The sequence below is a fragment of the Pan troglodytes genome, chromosome 8 (genome assembly GCF_028858775.2).
Source record: "Pan troglodytes isolate AG18354 chromosome 8, NHGRI_mPanTro3-v2.0_pri, whole genome shotgun sequence".
Lineage (NCBI taxonomy): Eukaryota > Metazoa > Chordata > Mammalia > Primates > Hominidae > Pan > Pan troglodytes.
The window spans coordinates 41,434,342-41,442,315 of NC_072406.2; the positions used below are offsets into that span (position 1 = coordinate 41,434,342).

At 44.8% G+C, this 7,974-nt stretch overlaps 1 pseudogene; it reads left to right on the plus strand.

The window, feature by feature from the left end:
• Window positions 1-283: 283 nt before the first annotated feature.
• LOC129136164 (small ribosomal subunit protein uS2-like) lies at window positions 284-1,330 on the plus strand (annotated as a pseudogene).
• The last annotated feature ends 6,644 nt before the right edge of the window (window positions 1,331-7,974 follow it).

Below are 7,974 nucleotides of genomic sequence, written 5' to 3' on the forward strand. Positions count from 1 at the left end.
AATTAGCCAGGCGTGATGGCAGGTGCCTGTAATCCCAGCTACTTGGGAGGCCAAGGCAGGAGAATCACTTGAATCCGGGAGATGGAAGTTGCAGATCCATCACTCCACTCCAGCCTGGGCAACAAGGTGAGACTCTTTAAAAAAAAATAAATAAATAAGTGGTTTCCTCTTTCCATGCTACTCACAGAGGTCCATATGGCATTGTTCTGGATTCCCATCGCAACTTAAAGGGAAAATTTCTCAATGTCTGGAGCCCTTGATGTCCTGCAAATGAAGGAGGAGGATGTCCTTAAGTTATGCAGCAGAAATCCACTTAGGTAGCACCAACCTTGACTTCCAAATGGAACAGTACATCTACGAAAGGAAAAGTGATGGCATCTACATCCTAAATCTGAAAGGACCTGGGAGAAGCTTCTGCTGCAGCTCACACCATTGTTGCCATTGAAAACCCTGCTGATGTCAGTGTCATAACCTCCAGGAATACTGGCCAGAGGACCGTGCTGAAGTTTGCTGCTGCCACTGGAGCCAGAGCAATTGCTGGCCACTTCACTCCTGGAAACTTTACTAACCAGATCCAGGGAGCCTTCCGGGAACCACGGCTTCTTGTGGTTACTGTCCCCACGGTTGACCAACAGCCTCTCACAGAGGCATCTTATGTTAACTTTCCCACCATTGCTCTGTGTCACACAGCTTCTCCTCTGCGCCGTGTGAACATTGCCATCCCATGCAACAACACGGAAGCTCGCTCAGTGGGTTTGATGCAGTTGCTGCCCCGGGAAGTTCTGCACATGCGTGGTACCATTTCCCACAAACACCCGTGGGAGGTCATGCCCGATCTCTAATCTCTACTTCTACAGGGATCCTGAAGAGACTGAAAAAGAAGAGCAGGCTGCTGCTGAAAAGCCTGTGACCAAGCAGGAATTTCAGGGTGAACAGACTGCTCCAGCTCCTGAGTTGACTGCTACTCAGCCTGAGGTTGCAGACTGGTCTGACGGCGTGCGGGTGCCCTCTGTGCCTATTCAGCTGTTCCCTACTGAAGACTGGAGCGCTCAGCCTGCCGTGGAAGACTGGTCTGCAGCTCTCACTGCTCAGGCCACTGAATGGGTAGGGGCAACCACTGAATGGTCTTAAGCTGCTCTTGTACCGGCTATTAAGCAACATGGAAACAACGTTGATGGAAAATAAACATCAGTTCCTAAAAAAAACAAAACAAAAAAACCACAAAAAACAGAAGAGGTGGATTCCCCTGGGAAGAGAGACTGATAGAGAAGAAGTAAAGAGAAGCATGTTCACTTTTTACCACATGCAAGAATATGTATTTTTAACTCATTACAAGCATAAATACCTTATATAAAGACTTCTTAAATTTTTTGTACAGAAAGGGTCTCATTCCATTGCCCAGGCTGGGGTGCAGTGGCACGATCATAGCTCATTGCAGCCTCAAACTCCTTGGCTCAAGTGATTCTCCTGCCTCAGCTTCCCAAATAGCTAGGACTACAGGCATGTGCTACTACACACAGCTAATTTTTAAAAAAAATTTTTTTTAGCCAGGTGCAGTGGCTCACGCCTGTAATCCCAGCACCTTGGGAAGCTGAGGTAGGTGGATTTCTTGAGCTCAGGAGTTCAAGGCCAGCCTGGGTAACATGACAAAACCCCATCTCTACTAAAAATACAGAAATTAGCTGGGCGTGATGGCACATGCCTGTAATCCCAGCTACTCAGGAGGCTGAGGCAGGAGAATCGCTTGAACCCAAGAGGCAGAGGTTGTAGTGAGCAGAGATTGCACCACTGCACTCCGGCCTAGGCAACAGAATGAGACTCAATCTCAAAAAAAAAGTTTATTTTCACTCAACATTTTCCCATTTTCACTCCAATCTGGTTTTCTTTTGCCTTAGCACCCAAGTCAACACGATGAATGGGCATCCACTGTGTACCAGGTACTGTGTGCAGTGCTTTTCGTACCTTTTGTTCCTTAATTCTCCCAACAACCCTCCAAATAGGTGCTATAATCCTCATATTCCCACTGAAAGAACAGATTTGGAGAAGTTAAAAACTAGCTTCAGGCTGTGCCACTTGTAAGTGACAGAGCTGGAGCTTGACTCTGTGTCTGTCAAGCTCCAAAGTCTACATCCTTTCCAATAATCCACACTTCCTCCAAACATGTATTTATATTTCTCATGTCTGTATCATCTCCATCCGGATCTTTTCATAGTAAATGCTTAGAATTTAGAGAGCAATGAAGTCTGGTATACAAATGTTGCTCTAATTTCATTGCCTTTTCCTTGATTTGTGTTTAGCGTTCAAACAAGCTGTGAAGTTTTCCAAACATGTGGATTTCCCTAATATACAGACCACATTTATTCTGTTCCAGTAAAAAGAACATTTATGTTACAGGATGACCAGAGATAGCCAAAAGAAGAGGCGGGAGGGGTGCTGAAATCTCAGTTGCCTGAGTGGTGCCTGATGTTCCTGAAACCCTCGCTTTGGTCAGCCTTCCATTTCCTTAGAATGTGAAGTATTTTTAACCTGCTGGTGGAATTCTGTTCATCTCACGAAATGAAGATTCATCACACTCTTAGCTAGGATGTGATAATAAAAGCAGAAGAAAGACCGAATGTGGTGGTTCATGCAGGTAATCTCAGCACTTTGGGAGGCCGAAGCAGGAGGATCACTTGAGCCCAGGAGACACGAGACTGGGCAACATAGTGAGACTTTGTTTCTTAAAAAAAAATTAGCTGGGCATGGTAGCACATGTCTGTAGTCCTATCTACTCTGGAGGCTGAAGTGGGAGGATCACTTGAGCCCAGGAGTTGGAGACTGCTAGCTATGATCGTGCCACTGCAGTCCAGCCTGGCTGACAGAGCAAGACTCTGTCTCTTAAATAAATAAACAAGTAAATCAAAGGAGAAGAAAAGAACTCTTCTGATGCTGACAGCACTGGAATACTCCCACGGCTAGATTGGCCTGAGTTTAGCCAAGAAAACTGATATATTTCCCAAATTTAATAAGAGTATAGAGACATGCTTGTTGGAAAGCAATAAAGTCTTTAAGAGACTTTAACAATGCAAAACTCTCTGTGAGATCTTCCTACTTTCTCTTACCTTTTTTTTTTTTTTCCTTGAGATGGGATCTCACTCTGTCATCCAGGCTGGAGCGCAGTGGCATGATCTCAGCTCACTGCAACCTCCAACTCCCAGGCTCAAGCAATTCTCCCAATTCAGCCTCCCAAGTAGTTGGGACTACTGGTGTGTACCACCACGCCCAGATATTTTTTTGTATTTTTGGTAGAGAAGGGGTTTCACCATGTCGCCCAGGCTGGCCTTAAGCTCCTGAGCTCAAGTGAACTCCTAGGCCTCCCAAAGTCTTGGAATTATAGGTGTGAGCCAGCATGCCAGGCCCCTACCCTACTTTTCTTGCTTGCTTGCTTGCTTGCTTGCTTGCTTGCTTGCTTGCTTGCTTGCTTGCTTGCTTTGCTTTGAGACAGAGTCTCACTCTGTCATCTAGGCTGGAGTGCAGTGGCACGATCTTGGCTCACTGCAGCCTTGACCTCCCAGGCTCAAGCGATCCTCCCACCTCAGCCTACGAAGTAGCTGGAACCACAGGCACGTGCTACCACACGCAGTCAATTTTTATTTATTTTTACTTTTTGTAGAGATGAGGTCTCCATCTTACTATGTTGCCCAGGCTGGTCTCCAACTCCTGGGTTCAAATGATCCTCCCACCCCACCTCAGCCTCCTAAAGTGCTGGGATTACAGGTATAAGCCACTATGCCTAGCCTGATCTTCCTATTTTTCAAGTTCTAGATTAAACACCCAGCATAATTCAACAAAAGCAAAAGAAACAAGATTGTGGCCAGGCACGGTGGCTCACGCCTGTAATCCCAGCACTTTGGGAGGCTGAGGCGGGCGGATCACGAGGTCAGGAGATCGAGACCACGGTGAAACCCCGTCTCTACTAAAAATACAAAAATTAGCTGGGCATGGTGGCGGGCGCCTGTAGTCCCAGCTACTCGAGAGGCTGAGGCAGGAGAATGGCGTGAACCCGGGAAGCAGAACTTGCAGTGAGCCGAGATAGCACCACTGCACTCCAGCCTGGGCGACAGAGCTAGACTCCGTCTCAAAAAAAAAAAAAGAAACAAGATTGCTCATTCAACAGAAACAAGGATTGTTGCTTGCCACTTTAGGATTGTTGAAGTACTGGTGGATCCCCAAGTCTCTGCTTGGGATATGAGTTTGACCGAGAACTCCCAGTAATAATGAGTGAAGAGACTGGATCTTTTTTTTTTAATTGCAAGACAACATTTTTCTCTATATTTTCCTTAAAAATAACTTCTATTGCTTTTGCTGTTGTTAATCTCTAAGTGATGCATGTGTACTGGGAAGAGGCTGAAAAACATTGAATAGAATAAAGACAAATAAAAAATCACACTTATTATTACTACTTACAAATGACCACTTAATAGTTCGATGTCACCTTCCTAGGTCAATGTGTATGTGAATATATTTTTAGGTTCTTGGCTTGCTTTTTAAAAGTGGGATTATGCTGAATCTACTATTTTCTAGTAGGCTTTTTCGCTTAACAGCTTGTTTTGAGTATTTTCTTATGTTATTAAGTAACCTTCTCTAATATTAAAATAATGAATCAGTGGAGGAAATGAAGAAATAAATGTTTACTATTAACCATAAGGCTCATGTTAACTGAACTACATCCCATTTCACCAGCTTCAAGTACAAGATGAAGTCAAATATCTCCTGTTTTTTGTTTTTTTGTTTTGTTTTGTTTTTTTGAGACAGAGTCTCTCACTCTGTTACCCAGGCTGGAGGGCAGTGGCACAATCTTGGCTCACTGCAACCTCCGCCTCCCGGGTTCAAGCGATTCTCCTGCCTCAGTCTCCTGAGTAGATGGGATAACAGGCGCGCACCACTATGCCCAGCTAATTTTTGTATTTTTAGTAGAGATGGGGTTTCACTATATTGGCCAGGCTGGTCTTGAACTCCTGACCTCAAGTGATCTATCCACCTCGGCCTCCCAAAGTGCTGGGATTACAGGCATGAGCCATTGTGCCTGGCCATCAAATATCTCTTAATAGTCAAATCAAGCTTCTCTGAAACCTCATCTTGCCAGTCGAGTAATTTTTTTCTCCTCTTCAAGGGTCTTCTCTCTCATTATAACTTGAAGAACCCCAAGAATGCTTCAGGTAAGAGATGAGTCTGGGCTACCACTGCCTCAGGTGAAAAACAGCCAAACGCTCTGCATGAGCTAGGGATTGCCAGCTGCTGTAACAATTAACCCCCCATACAACACAAGGTTATTTCTTACTTGCTTAAGAGTTCAAACCTGTGCTCCCTGTTGGGTGGGGAAAGTGATGGGGAGGAGCTCTGATTTTGGTCTCTCTAGACACTGGCATCCAGCCAGCAGAAGAGGGAAATGCCTGGAGGATCCTCATGTGAGATCCTTGTGGGACTTCCACCATATCCTATTGGCAGGAGTCAGTCCCACGGCCATACCTCATTGCCAGGTAGGCTGGGAAATGTGATATGACTCTGTGCCCAGGAAGAAGAGAATGTGAATTTTGTTAAGTACTATTTCTATTTCTATTTCTGCCACCTTCTACTCTTTTGGCACCAAATGCAGACAGTCCTTACTTATAATTTTTCAACTAATTATTTTTTGACTCTATGATGGTGCAAAAGCAACATGAATTCAGTAGAAACAGTACTTCAGGTATTCACACAGCCATTCTGTTGTTCATTTTCCGTACAGTACTCAATAAATTACATAAGATATTTAACACTTACATATAAAATCAGCTTTGCGTTAGATGATTTTGTCCAACTGCAGACAAACATAAGTGCTCTGAGCATGTTTAAGGTAGGCTAGGCTGAGCTACGATTTCAGTAGGTTAGTTCTATTCGATGCATTTTCAACTTGTGATGTTTTCCACTCACAGTGGGTTTATTGGGATGTAGCCCCATCGTAAGTGGAGGAGCATCTGTTCTTGTTTGCAGCTTTCTTCCTACAGCAGAGAACACACCCATTCCTTTACTGCCTGCAGCTCATACTCCAGAACCTTGCTCTGATTCACAGTTCTCGTCCTCAGGTTTGGACAGAGACCTTTGCAGTCCAGTGAGCTATGAACTACAATTTAAGTCATCGCTCCTCCCTCCTTTCCCAAGCACTGGGCACAAAAGTAAAACACAGTGCCGGACCTTGTGGGATCCAAAAACACATCTCAATGTTCAATCATCATGGAAGAATGAAAATTGTTCTACTAAACCGTGTGCCAGGCTGAGCGGGAGCTCCAGGGAGGAAAAACAAGTGCCTGAGAAGGTCAGAGAAGATTCTCATTGGAGTTAAGCTTGAAAACTGAATTGGGGTTTTCCAGGAGGCGACAAGGCCAAAGGATTTTCCACTCTCAATAAACACTCTGTAGAAAGTAGTAACAGCTAATTACAGACAACTTTAATCTCTCTCTTGCCAATTTCCAGAACTCAAGTTTTAAGTAGTGAGTGAACATAAATTATCTTTTTGACAGGCAGGCTGCTCCTGCATCTGCTTTGGTTCTGTCTGGAATCTTGGAAGCTTTCCTTACTACACTCTTCCACACAGTTGCCTCTAGAGTTTACTAGAATGTTCTAGCAAGGGGCACAGACACTTACGCACCCTGGACTGAAGAAATGTGCTCCTCTGTCTGGGAAGGCAGCCTGCTCCGCCAGTGGGCCGTTCAAGGAAGGAGGCGTGTGCAGCAGTGACTTGGATAGGATGCTACCCAGATGGGCAGAATCGACCCTGGCCATCAATGGGGTGATCAGCGTTGCAGCCACATCACCCTTCCATCCAGCATTCTTCTTTGGCTTTAGGTGTCTTCACTCTTAATAGCACAAAAGTTGAGGAGGTGTCTCTTCCAGAATAGAGTGAAAACTGCCTGTTGTTTGCCCCAGCGTGGTCGCTCACACCTATAATCCCAATACTTTGTGAGGCCAAGGAGGGAGGATCACTTGAGCTCAGGAGTTCCAGACTAGCCTGGGCAACATAGCAAGACCCCAACTCTACAAAAAAAAATTTTTTTAAATCTAGGTATGATGGTGCATGCTTGTAGTCCCAGCTACTTGGGAGGCTAAGGCAGGAAGATCACTTGAGCCCAGAAGTTTAAGGGGACAGGGAGCCATGATCTTGCCACTGTACTCCAACTAACCTGGGTGACAAAGTGAGACCTTGTCTCAAAAAAAAAAAAAGCCTGTTGTTTGCTAAGGCCTGTGTGTGTCTGTCTCATATTGAGTTGCCTACAGCTCTCAATGCAAGACTTTCACCCATATCTCTGCCCTTAATCCTGCTACAGCAGGGAGAATGGCTTTTTTGGAAGAAAGAAGAACCTGCAGATGGAGGACGGTGGGCAGTCTTTGCCAGAAATACATTTTTCACCCAAACATTCTCTCTTGCTAGTGTAGGCTGAAGTTTGACTTCCAAGCTTTCACTTGTGAATGCTGTAAACACACATTACTTCACAAATGTCTATGTATTTTTTAGCAGAAAGAGGAGAAACTGGAGGGTTAGCGTTTACCCAGCAATACCTAAGTATTTTATTCATCTTTCAATGAATCTGGATAAAAATTTTTTAAGAGACAGGGCCTTACTCTATCACCCAGGCTGGAGTGCAGTGGCACAATCATGGCTTACTGCAGCCTTGAATTCCTGGAGGGCTCAAGTGATCCCTCTGCCTCAGCCTTCTGAGTAGCTGAAACCACAGGCATGCCACCATACCTGGCTAATTATTTATTTATTTATTTATTTTTAAGAGATGAGGTCTTGCTATGTTGTCCAGGCTGGTCTTGAACTTCTGGCCTCAAGTGATTCTCCTTCCTTGGCCCCCCAAGGTGCTGAGGTTACAGGTGTGAGCCACTGCGTCCAGCCTAGAATCTGGATAAATTCTTATAAGGAAATAAATGAGATGAAATCAGGATCATTTGGGTACA